Source organism: Tamandua tetradactyla, chromosome 20 (assembly GCF_023851605.1).
Source record: "Tamandua tetradactyla isolate mTamTet1 chromosome 20, mTamTet1.pri, whole genome shotgun sequence".
Taxonomy (NCBI): domain Eukaryota; kingdom Metazoa; phylum Chordata; class Mammalia; order Pilosa; family Myrmecophagidae; genus Tamandua; species Tamandua tetradactyla.
Window position 1 is genome coordinate 9046084 of NC_135346.1, and position 21423 is coordinate 9067506.

Sequence of the window (21423 nt, forward strand, 5' to 3'; positions counted from 1 at the left end):
AAACTGTCCACATCATCAAAGTGAAATTGCTTAGTCAAGATGTGGGTTACCTACATTAAAAGGACAAAAAAAATCTCTTGCAGAATCAGGAAGCTCCATTTCCATATAGGACACAGTCCTTATGATTTCTTCCTTACCCCAGAAAAGGTGTGATAATCTGTTATGTCTAAGATTGTGTATTCTCTTTTTTCTTAAGCTATATATATTGTGCCTTCATATATAATGCAGTGTAGCTATCAGGCAGGATCATCCTACCAAGGAGAAAAATAAAGAAATGAGTATTTTGTGCCTCTAATCAAGCAGTCTATTTTGTGCCCTTATACCTCGAACTGGGTGGCCCAGTGTCGACTATTATTTCTCCCCAACAAAAGCTAATCTTCAAATAGGGTAATACATCAGCACATCATTAAAATCTCAGGATGAATTTAATTCCTTGGTTAACTTCTTTCCATTGCATTTGCATTTTAATTATCATCTTTATAGGTTTTCCCAATACAGGTATGACTTTCAAGTGCTAATTTGAGTCATCTGTAACCCCTCCACCACGTACACTTCCTGAATACAGAATGAGCAAGAAAAGTGTCAGGGGGAAAAAGGGGGAGAGAGCAAGAGAAGGTCTAAATGTTAAGTGCTATACATTAGTGATAGACTGTTTACTCCAAAACAAATTACACAGATTTTTGATGTTTTACTTTCTTCTTCCGTAAAATTGGATAGTAGCGACTCCAGCCACTTTCACAGAAGCTTGTAAAAACTAAATAAGGTGTAAGAAAATTCAAGATCCAAAAGAAACTCCTCATATTCCTCTAATGGCATCTTTCTTTTTATTGCATTTCTCCTCTGTAGCTAAGGATCTGCTCTCCACTCCAATTATCTCTAATAACTGAAATGTAAAATCGAACTTTTGCATCCAAACTGCAGGTCACATGTCTAAGCAAAACACAAGAGAAATAAACAGCATGCATGAAAAACACACCCACATTCTTCCAAAATGGTTCTTTTAAATATAATTCTTTCGTTAACTCAATGCCAAGACAGTATCTTTTTGTTGTACCTTATATAGGTGCTCTGACAAATCTCTGAATTCTTGTTTTTGCCTTATTGAAAAAGAAAAGTGAAAGGAAACCATAGTGTCAAAAAATTAGCATGTTCATAGCAGCAAATATAACATCAGATTGGGAGGATCGATTACTCATGAAGACACATGTTCACACTGTAAGTTTCAGAGCAGCCTAGTTTTTCTAGTTATTTCATCACTGCTTGTCTACTAATGATTAAAAATAAAAATGGTTGAAGTATATGGAGAATGCTAAGGTGAGGACGTATAGTTTTGATTCCACTCCTTTTACTTCAGAAGTATAGAAAAGGAGGTGTTTGTTTTACCTAGAACCTAAAGAAAATAAAAGGCGGGTGGGGGTAGAGAAACTTCTGAAACAGAGATAAGGAAGGCTGGCTCTTCATTGATGAGAAAGACAGCGATATCAATCCCCTTTTAGTGTGTACATGTATGTGTGTGTATGCGATTTAATGTTGTGATGAACGGAGACAGCATAGTGTCGTGATTAAGAGCATGGGCTCTAAAATCAGTCAGGTTAGACTGAATTCCAATTCCCCCACCTATGAGCTGTGTCACATTGAGCAGACTATTTAAATTCATAGGGTTTGAAATTTTTTAATCTGTAAAATGGATACACTAACAGGTAGTAACTCATACAGTAAAGTGTCAGCAAGAATTTGGCCTGTCACTATTTTTAAAAAAAGATCTTTGAATATGAAATAATTTAAATATATCAAGTGTAACAGGTCAGATGGTTTTGAGTTCTTAACAGTAATATAAGGGTTTCTAATACCTTTATTATCTTAAAGCTTCACAGAACCCTTCCCCCTCAGCAACCTGATGACTTCTCCTCATCTTTTACAGAGAAACCAGAAGTATTGGAAAGAAATGTAATCATCTTCCCACCACAGAACTTAAAAACCTTTCTGCATTAAAACTCATATTCCTATCTCCTATACTGTTTCAATGAAAGAATGTCCATGCATCTGTTCATGGCCAGTCCCTTCACATTTTGCTCTGGATCAAATTCTCCCTTGCCTCTTTAAGAACTGGACTTCTCAGCTGTCCATCTCTCTCCCATATGATTAGTCTTTTAACCTCTATGTATCATTGCTATTAGGATACAAACGTGCTCTTGAATCTTTCATATGAATAAACAAAACTTTGATGCTGCCTCTTACCACCCTTTTTGTCAGCTACCATTCACAGCTAAACTTCTTTTAAAAGTTGGCTGCTTTCCCTTTGCTTCCTCACTTCCACCTCATTAATTTGAACCACTGCATTCTGGCTTTTTACCCACTGAAGCTCCTCATGCCAAGGTGACTGGTGAGATCCATGTTGCCAAATCCAATGGGCACCTCCTTTATTCATCCTACTCTACCTTTCAGTCTGATTTAATTTGACCATTCTCTCTTTCTTGAAATGCTACTACCTCTTCCTTTCAAAGACACAGCATTTTCTTTGCTTCCCTCCCACCTCAGCCTCTTTTACTCTTTCTCTATTACCTGACCTCTAAATGTGAGAATATCTTGGAACTTAGCCCTTTTTCTCTGTCTATACCATCTCCCAATATTGGTTTTTCTGTTCCTAGGGTTCTAATTAATATATTTGTGCTAATATATTCCAAATTCATATTAAGCCCAGATCTGTTCCCTGAGCTCAGAACCATATCAAGCACATACCTGAAATACCCACATGCATAACTCAGAGATTTCTTAATGTTAATATTTCTAAAATGGAACCTTTAATATACCCTCTTTAGAAGACTGGTTTCCCAGTCTTCTCCATCACAGAGTTGGCACATCATCACCCTAAAAACCCAAGCCAAGTAAAGACTACATTTGATTCCTCTGTTTTCTTTGCCTCCTATTTTCTATGCATCAGCAAATTCTACTGATTCTCTCTCTGAAATACCTCTGTAATCCAAATCTATGAATAGTATTAGGAGAGAGTTCTCTCACCGTATCAATTCATACTCTCAAAAGCTGTTTATTGTACTCCCAACCCCATGAAACCCTCTAAACACAATCAAAAGGATACAGAAGGAAAAATCTTCATTTTCAATGAAATCATAAAATATGAGCCATGCTCGTCATACAAGGAAATCTACACATAAAGTAGGAAGTTACGAACATACATATGGGTTTAACTCTTGAACAAAATACACAAGACATAGACAATGGGGGTTGGTCAGTAAAAGCAACAAGGACTACTCAACTCCACAGGGCCACATGGAAAGTGGAACCAAATGAAAAGCCATGCTGGTAAGCCATTTTTCTGGTTTACAACCTAGGCTGCTCATGGATGTATAAAGTAGAGTGAAGGCAAGAGGAAAGACAACTATTACAGCCCACCAGACCTCAGCAGAAGAGTTGTAAAATAAAGGGTTTTGATATGCCATAGAGACATCTAGGGCACTGAAAGCTGATGTCAGAGGTGTCCCAAAGCAAAGGAAATGGCACCTTCACTAAGAGAGCTGTTAAGATGAGAAACATGCATTGACCCTACATTTGCTAATTCACACCTTCTCCGTGCAGTTCTCTAGTAATATTCCTCGGCAAATAATCTGACCCATTAAAAGCAGAAAAACAATACTTGAAACATATTTATATACACTCCAAAAAATAAGTAGGAAGGGAAAATAAAAAGCAGGCAAAGAAAAAAATAAAACTCATTGCAAGAACAATACTCAACAGATTAAGAGTTCAGACAAATAATCATCCATGGTCTCAACTAAATTTCAGACAACATCATCTGTCCACAAAAGAAGAGCCCTCAAAAAAGACAAATGAATAAAGAGTTGTTAAGACAGCAAAAGAATAAATAAAAAGCTGGTTGGGTGCAGGAATAAACTGGAAAAAAAAATACACAAAAAGAAAATATACATGTATTAAAAAGCTATTAAAATATAAAAAGATGACAAAAAATAACATTCAGCTACACATTGACAAGCTAGATAAAAATATAAGTAAATAAAATTGGGAAAGAATAAATATATAGGGATGCTTATAGAGAAGATGGTAAATCAATGACCAAAGAGATCCACTTATGAGTATAAGTAGTGTTCCTGAAACAGAATTCATAGTGAATAGAACTGAAGAACCATGCACAGACATAAAAAATGTTTTCAAAATATAGAAAAAATTGAATCTGCAGATTTAAAGAACATTCAATTTCCAAATTGTCTACGGGAAATTGATTTAAAAATGAGAGACACCAAATGCTACTCTGGTAATGGATTTAGCTAAAGAAAGTATCCAGGTAGGAAAGGAAGAAGTGTACAGAGAGAAAAGTCAGCTGGCTTCAGACCTCTCAGTAGCTACTCCTTTTGCTAAGATTCAAAAGAAGACATGTCTACAAAGTTAAGAGAAAATAAAGCACAACCTAATAATTTAACCCAACCAGGTTATCCTTAAAGTTAAGACTAGAGGACACATATTACCAAACATGTAAGAACTTAGCATCTCTCACTTCCTCAGGAGAATAAACAAATATTTGACTACTTACCCAAATAAATATTGAATCAAAATACGGGAATAAGTACTGCATCAAAACAAGATTGGTACCAGATTTCTCATTGGCAATACTGAATCCAAGAAGACAAAGAAGTAGTAGCTTGACAGTTTTGAGGAACAATAACTCTGAACCTAGACACCTCTACAGAAATAAGCTATCATCTTTGTGATGGTAAAGTTCAACAATTTAAAGCAGTTAAAAAAAAAAAAGTTAACCACAGATCTACTCTGAAAGAATTGCTTTATAAACTATTTCAGCAACAATAAAAGAAAAGCCAGGCAGAAAAATCAGGATGTAAGAAACGCTGATGAACAAATGGAGCAGTAAAATATATTGCTAATTTTCTTATTTGTTGTAAGGGGGAAAATAATTGATACTAATTAATTCTAGATATCATAAGTAAAATGTAAGTAGGAATTTGTGTTTCGAACAGGTTTTACTAAGTAATAGAGTGACACACAATCCCAAACATCTTGATACCCTACAAAATCAATTTTTTTCTTACTCGTTTTTATGCTGTCTACAGATTCCTCTAAGTTGGACTTATATTGAAAGATCTTCAAGATCTAATGCTAAATGGACATTAATCAAGATACAGAGAAACATTTATATACAGAAATACATATAACAATGTGAATCAAAGTGCAGCCTGTAGACTAGTGTTACCAGTTTATGGTAAGTACGAGAATTCAGTGCTTTATAGAAACTTGAAGTTCCCATAAACTCTTTTTTTTTTTTTTTTTTTTTTGCATGCACAGGCACAGGGAATCGAACCCTGGTCTCCAGCATGGCAGGCGAGAACTCTGCCACTATGCCACCATTGCTCGCCCTCCCATAAACTTTTAATTATATTTATAAAACTCTTGGTCTGTATCTGATTGGAAATTTTTAAAAATAACTGGTCATTCATTACAGATAGTTTGAGAAGTACCGATAGGTAATAGTCTACATAAATAGAGATTAGCATGTGCTCATATATATAATATCTCTAGAAATATTTATAAGAAGCTAATAGTGTTTGCTTTTTTCTCCTTTCCCCGCTAAACTTCTCAAAAGAGACAATGCCTTTGAGGTCCTGAGCTCCCTTATCATCATGTGTGTGTGTGTGTGAGAGAGAGAGAGTGTGTATGGAACACTGTGGTATTGTTATTGTTCCTGAGTGAGAGGTGAGAAGGGAATAGTTTGCTAACAGCCTTTTAGGTTCTCAAGCCTGAAATGGAAAATTCACCTTCAGCAGCCTACCGAAAATCTTACACAGAGGCCGTTTTTGCTAAGTCTGAGCTATTGAAAAGAAAAGTTGGTTTTGTCTGAGATGGGTAGGAAGGGAGGCTGCGCAGTCTCCCCAACTGAAAAGGGACAGCGCTTCAGTGCAGAATATGGGACCCCCCCTTACGTGGGAGGTGGAGGGGTGCAGGTAGAATCTGGGTCCCCCTGGCTGCAGGAACACCAATGGGATTGACTACATGAGTGCCTGTGAGGATGTCAATCAAGGAGCTTTGTGCTCCAAAGACCTTCTCGTGGCTGAGGCTGAGCACAGACCTGACCGCAGCCTCAGCTGTGCCAGCACACTGGGTAGAACCCGGCCCTGTGCGACACAAGGAACCACCGTCTCGTGGCCAATGAGGAGAAGACCATGACCCTGAGCCACTTATTTAACTGAGCCATTTATTTAACTCCCTTTAAGTTCTGGAGCTCTTTTCTGCTATAAACAGAGCAGTGATGCCACAAGTCTTATTGATATTGGCCATAAGCCAACTGTGGCACGTGGTGTTAAATCGAGATTTAATTTCATTTAGACAAATGTAGGATGTGACATAACTTACACTGCCAGTGTCATGGAAAGATTGAACTGGTTTCCTCTTTGTTGGATATGATGATAAGTAAATTAGGTTATTTAATTCTCAAACCCTATGAGAATATAATTTTCTCCATTTTACTTAGGGAGATTTACCCAAAGATTTGCAGCCTGATTTTGGCAGAGCTAGCACAAGCCAACTGTTGTCAGATCTACTAAAACTTGTGGAGAATTACTGTAGTACAGTAGAAAGAAAATGGACTTTGGAGTCAGAAAATACGTTCTGGAGATTAAATCCTGCTGTTATTACTACTAAATATCTAGCACATAATACACAACACCTAAAACATTAATTTTCATTGCTCCCTTCTTTTCCCTGTTGGTATTTAACCCTAGAAAGAGAAGAGCTTGATTTACATTTTTTTAAAGTCACAATCAAAACCCACATGCATTTTTACCATATCATATGCTGCAAATAGAATTTAGGAATGAGTGAAAAAGAGGTTTTAAAAATCAGCTTCTGAATGCTCACTTAGGAAAGTCAAAGTTTACCTCCTTGCATCAAAATGTAGTTTGCAGTCAATCATTAACCTTCGGTTAAGAGAGCTTGTCAGTTTCTGGCTTATTGGAGGTGTGCATCCAGCAGCTGTAGGAAATTTTCTCGTGCTTTGGAAAGAGTGAAAATAGTGAAAGAATATGGTTATCAATTTAGACAAAACGGAGCCTGTATCTTGCCTTCTCTACTTACTCAACTGTCTAACTCTGGGAAAATCATCATATCTTCATGGAATTATGGGAGAATAAAGTGAGATAACACGGTAAAGCATCCTGTAGAATACTAAGCCCAACATAAGAGTTTAATTGCTCAGTAAGTGGTTATTTTTTTTTTAACTTGCTCTTTTCATCCATCAGATTGACTTGATGAGCTCTAATAGGGAGAGAACTGAGGAACTGATGCAACAGGGAAAGGCTTCTTGACTAATTAACATAACAATTTTCTTATGAATTACTCATTGCATTAGGTCATTCCCATTTTCATTCCTCTGTGTTTCATTTCAGAAATAGTTCAGAAACTATTCAGAAATGGTTCAAAAACTATTTCTTGAGCATTACTGCCCTCTACTAGGTATTAAATAATGACTAGCTGTCACCCCTGCTCTCAAAGACAGGATTCCTGAGTAATAAAGAACTCGGTCTGACCACAAATTCCTTAAAGACACATGGAGTCTTACCTTTGTAAGACCTACGTCACCTAGCACGGTGCCTGCACCACGCTGAGATTTAATACAATTTTGCTGAATTTAACTGAATTTCTGTCAGGGCCCCATTTCTCTATAGCTTAAGTTCAAATTCCTCTACAACATGACACAGTCTTTTATCTGTGGCATATATATAGATGCCTGGAATCCTTCTACAGATGTTTCTATTTTTCTCATTTAAGCTAATACCATTTTTCTGGATTTAAATGGGCCCATCTGTGTCTCTACAAATCCTCTCATCTATTAAATTTGTTCTTGTTCCAGAGAATTTATCAACTAAATAATAAAAATCAAAAAGTAAAGCTAAAAGCAGGAGGAGGTGGAAGAGGAGAAAGAGAATTACAATAGGGAGATACAGAAAACAATTTCTTGGAAGAATTATCACTGAAGACATAATTATCATGCATTAACAGCCGACAGCTAGCATTAGTCTAAGGAAACTGTCTGTACTCTCTAAGTACTTCAGACAATGTGGTATTCATTTATGAATTCTTGACAGTTCTTAGATAAAGTGTGCATAATAATTTTGCAGCATTCCATTATCTGCCTGAATGTGCTTTAATTTTAGAGTTCTAATATATTTTAAATAATTTTCCCAAGTCCTAAACATACTTCTATTCAAATATATGACCCATGTTTAAGGATCATCAAAAGGATTAAAATAAATTTTTAAAGTTCCTCCTTTCCTTCTTTGATTCATCTCTGTTCTATCCATAGGTCTTTGAACAGGTTTCCGCCTTGATAAATTGAACCTATGTAATTGCCTTGAAAAGTACACTCAGCTTTCAGGAAGGAATATGTACCATTCTCCTGCCCAAGCCAAGGCTGTCTGAAGGTGCCAAGAAATGCTCATGAGGAGATGGTATGGACCCGGACTGCTAATGAAGGGGAAGGTACCAATGAAAAGACTTGGGTAGCTAATACAAAGAGACAACCTATCACATATACTCCACATTAAACCATCAAGGTCTTTCAAAGAATCTCGAGAACTGGAAATTGTTCTTCTTTTTCTGTTTTGCTTTGTTGTTTTTTGATGACCCTGTCAGCCTGCTTAAGGACAGGTTGTCCAGAGCCACCTCTTTACTAGTTGCCAGGAAATCAATTTAATACCTGCAAACATGCAAAAAAAAAAAAGCAAAACTCATTGATTTCAGAATGCCTGTAATTTTTTCTCTACTCATATTCTTATATATCCTGTTCTTCAAAGACAGTAGAGTGGCTCTCTTCTTTTAACATGAATAAGCTATTTTGCTTTCAGTTAGCTAACTAAAATGCTTGCATTGTCCTTCAATAGTCCAAAACACAAATAAGTAAGTGGCCGCCTTGTAAGGGAAAGTCCAAGTGGGTTTTCTCAAAACAAGTTATGAAGTGGAGAATCAGATTCATGCAATAACAGAAAAGGTGGAGCTGCTGAAAACTATTGAGTAAATTCATAAGGATTCATCATTTCACTTTCTGCATCTACTTGGCCTTTTGGTTGAAAGGAAACTCCACCAGAGGCATCAACAACAAAAAAAAGATGGTAGAATGGGGTCATCATAAGTGCAACATGAACAAGGGGCTCTGTGTCCAACTAAATATTCAGACTCACAAGACTATCTTAGGTTGCCTTGGCCTTAGCTAACTTTGAAAGACATAGGACAGAAGCCAGCGCTTGCCAGCAGGAAGGCAAAGCATCGGGCTCCTTCCTCAGGAGACTCACAGCTATTCATGCAGCAGCTGAGGGGGCCATCCGGGAGCTATTCTGTTTGCCCCCCCCCCCCCAGGTGACAACTCAGGTGTGAGGAAATGAGACTGACATCAGAACGGCGCATGAGACACCCTAGCTTAAAAGCCTCAAACCCCATAAGAGCCAGAATTCCTGTATTTATACAGGGTCCCACAAGGGACATGTCCAACTGCAAGAGTCACCACATTCAGAAAAGCCTAGAATTATGGCTTTTCTTCAGGTTTTAAAAATTCTTCCATACCAGATACAATTCACTAATCTGGGTTCATTTCTACCTCAAGCAATTACTGTCTAATAACTGACTGGACATTTTATCTTTCTTCAGTTTCCAGGGAGAAAAAAAAACTAGAAACTTAACTGGGAATCAAATTCTCATACAGAAAGGAAGCAGGTTGTGTTATCCTTTAGTCTCATTGGGTATAATGAAAATGTTGTATTTTATGTCTTTACTTTTCTCCACTTCCCTTGTCCTAACTCTTCCAAAAGCACACATGGGCGTAAGAACACACACGCGAAAATATACACATCTACACCCCCAATCTGTCATCTTATCCTCCACCACTTAAAAGTGGCTGAAAATCCTTTTCATTGAAAGTTATCTTCAGTTTCATAATTTCACAACTCTAGTAAGTTAAACGAGTTTGTGACAAGTGCTACTGGTACATATATTTAGCTCTGTCAGTGTTCTGATTTCTGTTTCTTGTATTTCATTTCTATTCTGCTCCCTCCAACCTGGAAAACTATCCTCAAGGGGCTCACCTGTATATGTATTGATTCGAGCCCTCATTCATTCTACCTCCATTCACTTAGTACCCAAGACGGCCAGGCACTGCAGTATGCACTTGGCAACCACACGTATCTTCAGTCATGGAGGCTGGTGGTTAGAGGACAATGGACCTAATTTCTTGCTAAAATAATTTGAGAAAAGTTATAACTAAAGGTATACACCTTAGTAATAAAATATAACAAGTGATAACACAAAACCAAGGAAAAAGTAAGTGCAAATGTGTTTCTCTGTTAATAAATCCTAAAACAAATTTCTTACCCAGGAATTTTATGTAGGGACTACTGATGTCATATTTTATATTTAACATACATTTTAAAAATACCAACAGAAATAGAAATAGATCCATACAGTTGCTTCCTAAAACGATCTTGAATAAAAATTTGAACAGTGGAATTGCTTATTGCTGAGAGGAGATGTATAATTTTGGAGACCAAGAGAACCCCAGGTAGGGGTCACATGGTATTGCTGATGTTAAATTAAAAAAAAATTAACCAGTGTTCTCCCACAAGAATACATCTGTATGGAGAGGCAGCACAGAAGTCGTCCCATGCATGGCCAAGATTTTCTTTTGGGAAAAGTGTTGGCCCTGATTTAGCACTCGACCAACCGAGTGCTCAGATGAGCTCTTGGAAACCAGCCTCCTGCATCATGGAAGATGCTTTAACCAGGGAATGTTTTGATGTGTCACAAACCTTTAGGAATACCTTCAGGAATACCTTCAATACTTCAATTGGTCCCTATTGGAATATCTGGTGCTAATCTCCATGACATCTAGTCATGCAATTCAGAATTATTTAGCTATAATATGTACTCTCTGATCAAAAAACTAAATTTCCTTGCGAGGTAGAGCTATTCAATATTGACATTTCATTATTTGAAGAATATCTGCCACAGGAAATGGGTTTTCTTAAAATTCATGTTATTGAATTCTTTATGGCAGTAGTTATATGGCAAGTGCAATTATCTTTTGATTTTATACCTGGTAAACAATATATACAATACATACAAAATATAATAAACAATATTTATTTCAAGTATATAGGAGCATATGCCCCTATATTGTATGGATTGAACTCATAGATCCAGTTCATCTAAAAGGAGTATCAAACAACATTTATGAAATAAAAATAAAGGATGAGGGAAGTGTTGAGGGCCATTCTTTTTTGCCCTAATTCTTGTGATATTATAAAAACACACGCTTTACAATGCTCAACAATAATCAAGAACATAAATTAAGGCCACAAATCTTGTCCCTTTTATAGTTAATGCTACAGTCAAAGATGGGTGGGAAAAAATGACCCTACTGTTGTTACATGAGCTTCTCATTTGGAACACAAAAAATTGTTTTGGCTTAAAGCATAGATCACAATCACTCAAAAGGAAAGCTGATTTTGTCTGATGGATTTGGAAAAGATAAATCCAGGAATAACATGGGGGTAAAAGACCAAGATTAGTCACAGCTGATCTCCCTTTACAGTAAAATGTATTTTCTCTGCAATGTAATTCTCAGTAACCCTTTGAAAATTAGCTACTTTCACCATGCTTATCCTGTTCAGTGTTCTCTGGGCATCTTAGGCATGTGTGTTCATGTATTTTGCTAAGTTTGGGGATTTTTCCATCATTATTTCTTTGAATATTCTTTGAGCCCCTTTCTTTCTTCTTCTGGGACTCCCATGTGCATATATTCGTATGCTTGATAGCGTCCCTCATAGGCTTTTCTTGCTTTTTATAATTCTTTTTCCTTTCTGTTCCTCAGCCTGGCTCATTTCAGCTGTCTTGTCTTCAGCTCACTGATTCCTTCTTCTGCCAATTCCAATCTGCTCAGGAAACCCCCATGGGAATTTTTCATTTCAGTTATTGCGCTTTTCAACTCCAGTCATTCTGTTTGGTTCCTTTTCAAAATTTCTCTCTCTTTACTATAATCCTCATACTTCTCATTCATTGTTTTCCTGATATCCTTTAGTTCTTCCTCTATTTTCCTTCATGTCTTTGAGCATTTTAAGATCTTTTTTTTTTAAAGTATTTGTTTGGTATGTCCACATTATAGTCTTTCATTTGTGTTTTCTAAATTTTATCTCCTCCTTTGGATGGGCTATCACTTCCTGTTTCTTTAACTTGTGCTCTTTTGTTGCACACTGTACATTTTAATATTTTAAAATGTTAACTCTGTGAGATGTCTGTTTCTTGATTTTGTAACCAGCTTGTGATAAGACAGGGATTTTCTCGAGCTTCAGCCCTCCTATCAGGAAGGTCTGCCCCAGTGAATGCCGTGTGCAGGGGCCTCCTGTCTTTCTTTGGCCTGTGTCTTGTCTGGGTTTGGGTTTGTTAGTTGATTTGGAGTTACTCTGTTTACAAGAGTTTGAATGCCCCTCTGAATCCCAGGAGACAGACCTCTCTCTCTGGGATGCTTAAAGTAGGCAAGTTTTTGACCCAGGCTGTCGCCTTTATAGTTTTTTACACTCCTTTTGTTGTATCAAGCTGCTTTCACCTGAAGGGCAAAGTCTGGGAGAGGAAGCATGCTGGAGATGACTTTCTTTTCCAACCAAAGCAGGGCCGTGGACCACGAAGTGGGCACAACTGGTTCCAAAGTGCCCTGGAGAGGGGAACGGGAAGGTGCCAGAAACATCTCCTACAGCTCCCCAAAGCTCAGCTTTCTCCACCTGCCCAGCAAATGTAGCCCATCGACTAACTATCCCCACAGCCCAGACGATGCATCGCATCTTTAAGACTAACTCCAAGGCCTTTTGTCTGGGGAGGTTTAGAACAATGGCTCCTCAGAGCCTGGCCGCCAGCTAATCAAAAGCCATGATGGTCCATTGGCCGTGCCCACCCCTGTTCTTGGGAAGGAAGATGTTTATCCTCCCAGGGGCTGGACCCCACAGCAGTTTGCCAGCAACCACCACATAGAGAGGAATTTACTGGTCTTTCCGTAATCCACCACCCTATTCCTTGCATGTGCCCGTGGGGCTGCACAGTTCTCCCAGTCCTGGAGTTTGGGAATAGTTGTTTCAGACAGTCCTTCCTGTCTAATAGTGGTCCTGGTGCAAGGCCTGGATCCTAGAGCTTCTTCCTCCATCTTCTCACCATCCCTGCTCAACCTCAGCTCCTGACTTTGCCTATGGAAAAAAAAAAAAAAAAAAAGGCTATCTGCGACTTTTAAGAATTTTTTGTATTTCTTTCCTACAACCTATTTCCTCAGCAAGTTGACACAGAAGTTCACATTTTTACTTTTGATTAAGAGTTCTTAACCCATAACTTGGATGGGAAAAAAATACATTTTATTTCATCTTTATTTAATTTCACTAATCTCTCACTGAAAACACGCCATTTCCTTCATTCTGAATATCAGCAACTAACCATGGAAATATTAGCAGTACCTGTAGTTTTATAACCGATAGAAACCAGATATTCTAACATCACGGTATAGTGTCATATTAACTTCAAATATTATTTATTTTTATCACTACTTAGAAATTGCAATGATATTAGAACTGCCACTAGGAACTAGCCTGTGATTATGGTCTTTCCACCTTCAGCCACTCATGATACACGGCTGGCCAACTACACAGCACACAGCGGTCTGACGTCATCAAATGGTGGCCAGCTCCCAGCCAGACCTTCTGTCATACCCCATCTACAATTCTTTATTACTGAATACATGGAAGGAGGTAAGTTCTTCTCATTGCTTGCTAAGGCTCTGTCAAACTGAACAGTACAAATGAGATCCCTTAACTGCTGCAAAGAAGCAAATCGTTCGTAATGAGGAGGGGGGATGTATAAACAGCCCGCACCTGATATATCTGTTAAAAATAAAATTTAAATTTAACTTTCCTATTTTTTGGGGGGGATGCATGGTCCGGGAATTGAACCCAGGTCTCCCACATGGAAGGCAAGCATGCTGCCACTGAACGCCCCCATGCACCCTATATGTTAAATATATATCCTGTTGCTGTGTTAGTAGAAATTTGTTTTCTGGTTTTGTTTGTCTGTGTTTGGCTTGGGCAGGTTCCAGGAATAGAACCTGGGTCTCCCGCATCGCAGGCGGAAATACTACCACTGGGCTACCCTTGCACCACCCAATAGAAATTTGTTTTCAATATTTTGATGATTGTGCTAGAATGAGTTTCCTTTGTAATCCTAGGTGTATTACTTTATGCATTTAAAAACATTTTTCTGAGAGGAGATTATGAGGCCTCACCAAACTGCCAAAGGAACAAAAAATCCCCGATTTAGAGGACGAGGTAAAGGTAACAACTCCTAATTTCTACATAGTCACGTCTGTGCTGGCTGTCAACACTGTAGATATGCCATTACCAGTTTGATTTTCAACATTTTTATTAAAGTATAACATATGTTCAAAAACATGCATACATCATAAAATATAAATTATCACAAAGCAAACAGCCTCATATAACTACCCTCCAGGGCAAGCCACCCAGAACTCCAGCTCATGTACCCCACCCCTTCATTCGCTCTCACTCTCCCTCAAAGGTTACCACTCTCTTAACTCCGAATACCATACATTAGTTTTGCTTGTTTTTGACCTTTTTGTAAATGAAAATAACTGCAAAGATTCATCCACATTGACATGTGTAGCTACAGTCCATCCTTGTCGCTGTGCAGTATTCCGTTGTATGAATACACCACATTTTCCCATTATATTGTGGATGAACAAAGTGGGGACATTTTTAGCAGCTTAGTGGGAGGGTGCTATGAGGCTTCTTAAGACTTGTCTGCCCAGACACATCATCCATCTCTTATTTTTGCCCCTATATCATGCTGTCTCTTCCTGGTGCCCCAGGTATCAGTTCTGAGGGCATTTTTGGGCCAGTTTGGGGCCATTGCAAATAACATTATCATCCATGTCTTTTGGAGTCCATAGGAATTACTAATTAGTCAATTGTGAACACTCAATTTTAGTAAATAAGTCGAACAGTCTTCTAACGTGCTTATACTAATTTATTGGCCATCAGCAATGTTTGAAAGTTACAATAGCTCCATATCCTCACTGATATTTAATATTGTCAGTCTTCTTAACTTGAGCTAATCTGAGGTACAGTGGTATTTGACTGCTGTTTCCAGTTTAGCGTCCTTAATTAATACTAAGGTAAAGCAAAATTTTATATGCTTACTGGGTATTTGGATATCTTCATGGGTGAAGTGCATGTCCACTCTCTTGGCATTTTTACATTGGGTTGGCTTTCTTTATCTTCTTTATTTGCAGGAGTTCTTTATACTGTCTGCATATGAATGTTCTACTTTGCAAATATTTTTCTCCCATTTTTTAGCTTTTCCACTCACTCTCTTAATGCTGCCTTTTGACCTCAAGATAGCTTGTTTATTGAAATTTTATTTCATGTCCTACTTTGCTTTTGGATTTCCATGTACTCAGATCATTCAATATCATGTTCATATATATATATATTATTTGCCTTCTTAGATTCTGAAATTAAAAATAAAGCAAAAGTATCACAAAACATGTTGTTAGAAATAGATCAGTACCGAGGCAAAAACATCTTTTAAAAGCCTGATATACAATAGGCGTGGTTAGGAAGTAGATAAGATGACAGAAACATTGAGCTCGAGGAGCTGTTAATTCCTTACTGTGAGCTGACATCTCAAGTGAGAATATTTACCTAAAATATCCCTAACGAAGATTTCATATAAAAGTTCTGTGACAGGAGTTAACATGCCAATTTTCTGAAAGAAAACATGTTTCAATTCCAAACAGCTTTCATGGACTAAAGTATTTTTGTTAAGTGTATGGATGTTATGTGAGAATTAAGACCATTACATACTGTCTAAGTGATAAAAAGAAAAGCCTAAATTACTGGGATTCTGTGTGTTATGTCTGTAAAGCTTGATGATAATCTCCAGGAACTCACAGTCAGGTGGGGGGAAGCAGACAAACGAATAGGTGTTAATAAGGGAATATGGCAAGGGCTTATGGGAGCACATAAGATGGCACTGACCCTGTCTGGAAATTTCCAGGTCTGGAAACTGAGCTCTAAGCTTAGATGTAAAAGATAAGTAAACTCAAATGGGTGAACAAGTGGGGATAAAGGGATTAAGGGCAAAGGCAACAGCTTATGAAAAATCCTACAAACAGAGAATATGGTCAGCTCAAACACCTAAAGCAGTTCCACAGGGCTGAAGCCCAAAGTGGACATTGGTAAGGAGAACGTGGAGATGAGACGAGAAAGCTAACGAGGAGTTAGACATGGTCCTCTATAACCCTCACTAGGAAAATGAATATTTACCTTTTGGGGTACTACAGAAAGACTCTTTTGAAAGGAAGTCATGTGATCAGACTCACGATTTTCTGAGTGCTCCGACTGCAGTGTATAGTATACACTATTTTGGGAAGAACAGAGAGATCAGAAGCCAGGGTGCCATAAGGAGGCTACTGTAGCAATGTAGGGGAGAAATGATAGGGTTATTTGGGGATATCTATTAGTACAGTGGCAGTACAAATGGAGATTGGGGGATAAGTTCAACATTAAGGGATGGATTCAAGACAGAATCAATAGTACTTAGTGATGGAGCCCAAATTCCCTGAAGAGTGAGGGCAACTAAGGAGTCAAGAATGACTGCAGGGGACTCTAGGGAGATGGCAGTCAGCTCACCCTCCCTAAAAGATGTCCTAAGTAAAATAGGCAAGATGGAGCCTGGTGGGAGCTCCAGAGCATCTTAGGTCAAAAGTACCTTAGAAATTGGGCCAGTAGTGAATCTGTGCTGGACCCCAGAAAAGCCAGGTCCTTTAATCACCATTCAGTATTGCTGGGTGGGAACATTTTGATTGGTCCCATGGAGATATGACCCATCCAATTGTGGATGGTAACTTTTAATTAGATGATTTCCATGGAAGTGTGTCTCTACCCATTGAAGGTGGAGTTGCTTACTGGAATCCTTTAAAAGAGGAATCATTTTGAAGAGAGTCCCTTTTTGTAGAGCCATGAGAAAGCCAGCAGATGCCACCATGTTCGCCATGTGCCCTTCCAGCTGAGGGAGTAACATTGAATGTCATCGGCTTTCTTGAACTAAGGTATCTTTCACTGGATGCCTTAGATTGGACATTTCTGTAGACTTGTTTTAATTATGACATTTTCTCAGCCTTGGAACTGTCAGTTAGCAGCTTATCAAATTCCCCTTTTTAAAAGCCATTTCATTTCTGGTATATTGCATGCCTGCAGCTAGCAAACTAGAACAGAAGTGGTACAGGAAACATTGTTAGCAGCACCGGGGAAGGGATTCTTTGAGTCTGTCTAAGGCTTGTATGACCAGACACATCATGCTGGGTCTTGCTGGCTTCCCGGTTGCCACCAACTAGCATGATAAGTGACCCTGAGATGGGAGACCTGGAGGTATCATGGTTTAGACAGTGAGGCGGATGCAGTGAGTTTCTCCCAGGTACCTCCCTAATTCTCCAAAAGTCAGCCTGGAAAAGGACATCCCATAGATTGTAGTGTAGTTTTCTGACAATTCTGAGGAAAGGGCCTCCCTTCCAACCGCTCCCAACCATCATCTCCACAGACTTTCATTTTAACATGTTTTTGTTATTTGTATGTGACTATTACAAATAACCTTAGGAAAGAAAGGTGGAATCTCTTAACTGCCTGAGTTATAGTTTCTGTCACCCACGGGACTGAGAGTTTAAATGAGAAGCTAATTTGTTCTGGCAGGATGAAATGAGTACATTTACTGCACACCTTAGTTAGCAGAGTGAGATTTGCATCTTTTACAGTGGAGGTGATTTTTCTCCAAAAGCTTAGCAACCCATTAGTAGAGTGGGTAGAGACTCTGTGCACAGATGGGAGAGGACAATAGAAAGGAAAATGGAAGATTCTAGCAAGAGAGTACAGTTCAATGATACACCACAGAATCCAGGCTTAATAAGCAGGAAAATGGAAACAGAGAGGAGCTCAAATATTTGAGAAAAGCAGGCCAAGGAGCTAGAGTTGACCTTGAGGCTTGGCCAGGCATAATGGCCCTGAGTGAGCATGGTAGGAAGTTGGGAGGTAGTCAGGGTGGAGTGTTTCCATGGTGAGGGTTAAGTCCTAAACCTTGGACACATCATTATTTTCAAGCTGAGCTCTACCATACTCTGACTGTATGACCTTGAGCAAGTTACTTATCCATTCTGAGTCTTGGTTTCCCTCTCAGTAAGATGGGGGTCATTACAGTATCTACCTCACAGAGTTGACTTCAGAATTAAATGAAGCAATAAAATTAAAGCTTGTAGCTCAGTGTCCTGGCACATAATGAGTGCTTATTCAGTGGCAGCAATTAGTCATTGGTCAAGCAATTACTATTATAGGAATTCAAAGAGCAGGAGTTCTGGGTGGTGGCAGGACAAGGAAGGGGGTGGCTAATGTGCAAGGCAGTTAAGCCTTTGGCACTGAAGAGGCCAAGGATGTACCGGTGTATGGCAATTCCTGTAAACCCTGAAGTCACACAGCACAACGGCAGGATTGGCGTAAAGAAGAATTCTGTGAATACATTTTAGATGCTAAAATGCGTATTAGCCAACAGGGAGTGACCACGTCAATAACAACAATTTGTAAGGAGAGGATGAGCATCGAGGATGGGACATTTCTCAGAAAAGAGGAAGACTGGGACTTGAGACGTGACACTGAGGGGCTAAGAGCTCCACCTCCCCGTGCTGTTGTGACTGGGAAAATGAGCAAAATTCACTTGGAAAGATTCAAGGGGAAGGATCCTCGGGGAGATTCGCTTTCATTTAAAACAAGAAAGGGACAAAGCGTTCCAGAACGTGGGGTAACAGAATTTGTTTACTGAGCGTCCAAGAGCACATGGCAAGGTTGGAAGGAAGAGATGCAGGGGAGGTTGAGCGCTCTGAGCAGTGGCACCCATCAAAGGCGCCCTACCCTACAGACCTTAATAGCCTTCTTAAGAGACTTGGTTAGACTTCTCTGTACTGTCAGGGCTGGAAAGGCAAAAAATGCATAAATCAGAAACAGACACATAGCTTAAAAAGAAATTTGATTAGAAGAACTTTCAAATGCTAGTTAGTAAATCAGTATATTCAGTGATACTTGTCAGTAACTCCCATTCTATGACAATTCCAATAAAACCTGGAAAACTTCCTAATCAAATATCTGCATTGCTACATCTCAAAAGCACCAGAAATTACCCAGGCATACGTTATTCAAGACAAGCATGAGCTGCTTTGCTTGGTGAATCCGAGAAGTTGTGAAGCAACGATTGGTTTTTAGCAAAGCTCTTTAGATATACCACTTCCCTCCATTTATAAAGTGGGTATTTAGACTTTCTTGGGTCATACCTCCCATCTGTTGAGAGGTCTGTGTGTTTTTCAGGATATGGTCTCATCTCAGTGTCTTAGACACCTTTTTGGGAAACTGAACCGAGCTGCCCGTCTGGAAAACACGACTGCCAAGGTCAGTTTTGACTGTGGCTTTACTTCAGATTCCAAAAGCTTTTCAAGTAAGATTGATGTTGCCAGGCTCACCATGTGAAATAAAAGAAACAGCCATAATGAGGGGGAAAAATGAAGATAAAATCATTGTGTCAGGAAAAATAAATCAATCCGCTATGGAGGGCAGTTGTGATCAGATCTGTTTCCTATTGAAGTAGATTATTTTCCTCCATCAAGGTAAATAACACAAAGGCAAATTTTGTTGGAGAAAAAAAAAAAGTAAGAAGCAATGCAGACATCTGCCTGCCAGCACAAGCAACTTTAAACCAGGGGAAACTCTCTTCAGCTCATTCAAACATTTGGAATAAATCACTGGCTGCCGACTGGAAATAACTTCTTGAGAAGGATTTCCTGAGATACATATTATGCTCGGAAATTCAATGCTGTGGAACAAAGAGAGTACTATTGTGGGGTCCTGCCACAAATCCAGTGCACCTGGGCTCTCTGCTGGGCCACCAAGGCTCTTCCTGCCACTATTTGAATGTGCAGGAGTTTTCTATCAATGAGCACCATTAGCTACTGCCGGACTCTTGGTTTAGAAATGGGAGAGTGGGAAGAACATTGAGCTGGGAGTTGAGTAGAACTGGAACTAAAATTCAACTTTACCATTGAAAATGTGGGTGACCTTGGGCTAGTTCTTATTCTCTCTGGAGTTTAGTTTCCTATAGAACCTGCAGCTAGGACCTATTGAGAATTACATGAGAAAAAGTACGTAAAACATCTGTAAAAGCTCCCAGTTCTTGGAAAATGCTCAATTAATAGTATTTATCAAATGAATAATACTCTATATCCATCCTCTCAAAGGAGAGGTGAGGAGGGACCATCCACTATTAAACAAACCTACAGTTAGATAATCATGCATTCACACAAAGCCCAGACGAATCTGCAACACGCCTGTGTAATTCAGGTTCAAGCATAGCTTCCAACTTCTTCAAATACCAAATGGGTATGGGCTCTCTGGAATGGGTTCCTCTATGCTATTTAACCCAAAACTCAGTCCTCAACTGTCCAGAATTCCTTGTGCTAGAGGAGGTCACCATCACCTTCCCTAGCATAAACAGAAATAAACACTCCACAAAGATGAGATCTTGCTCCCTCTCCTCTGCTTCTCTCCTCTAGAAGTCCCAGCTCCTCTCAGCCTTTTGTAGATACCATCAGTTAAGTGGATCTAGTTCATCTCATCATGAATATACTCACGTGGGGGGTGTGTGGGAAAGAGGGACCAAGGGCCCCTGGGTCCTAATGGGATGGTCAGATTTTTTAGGTAGTCAAGATGGGTCCTCCCTCAGCAGATCTTCTATGAGTTATAAAATTTTAAAATTTCAATCTCTTGCTCAACTACGAGAGCTCCTTTTGTCTCCCTTGCTTCTTTCTACCATGCTTAGTGTATCTGTGTTTGGAAGGTTGAGTGTGGAGAAGGGGAAAAAATAAGAAAAAGAAAAGAATCCCATCCTGTCATAGTCCCACTGATGGAATTCACTGAGCTCTCACAATGGAGGGAGAATGACCTCATTCCTGATGCTTAAAGATAAGCTGAAGTGTTCTTCTGTGTCCTTACCCTAGGTAAAAAGTCCCCTGGCATTCTTAGCTCTTAAAGGCCTCTTTGCAAGATCTGCCATTTGTTTCTCCACTTTTGAATTCTTTAATATCTCCAAATAGCAATCTCCATGACCTTGGCCAAGATAAATATTGACTGGTCCTTTGGGCTCTGCTACCTCTGTCTCCTGCTCAAGAATTGTGGGAAGGTCTATATCCTTACCAAGATTTATTCCTGGCTCCCCTTCTCCTTCATAGTCATCCTACCCTCTTTACAAGGGAGAATA

General features: G+C 39.0%; 1 long non-coding RNA gene across 1 annotated transcript; it reads right to left on the reverse strand.

The window, feature by feature from the left end:
- Positions 1–618: 618 nt before the first annotated feature.
- On the reverse strand, positions 619–21063 carry LOC143664433 (uncharacterized). The gene is made up of 3 exons (XR_013166416.1): positions 20798–21063; positions 6921–7034; positions 619–930 (listed from the first exon to the last, which is right to left on the reverse strand). It is a non-coding gene; the product is annotated as an uncharacterized LOC143664433 (long non-coding RNA).
- Between the last annotated feature and the right edge of the window lie 360 nt (positions 21064–21423).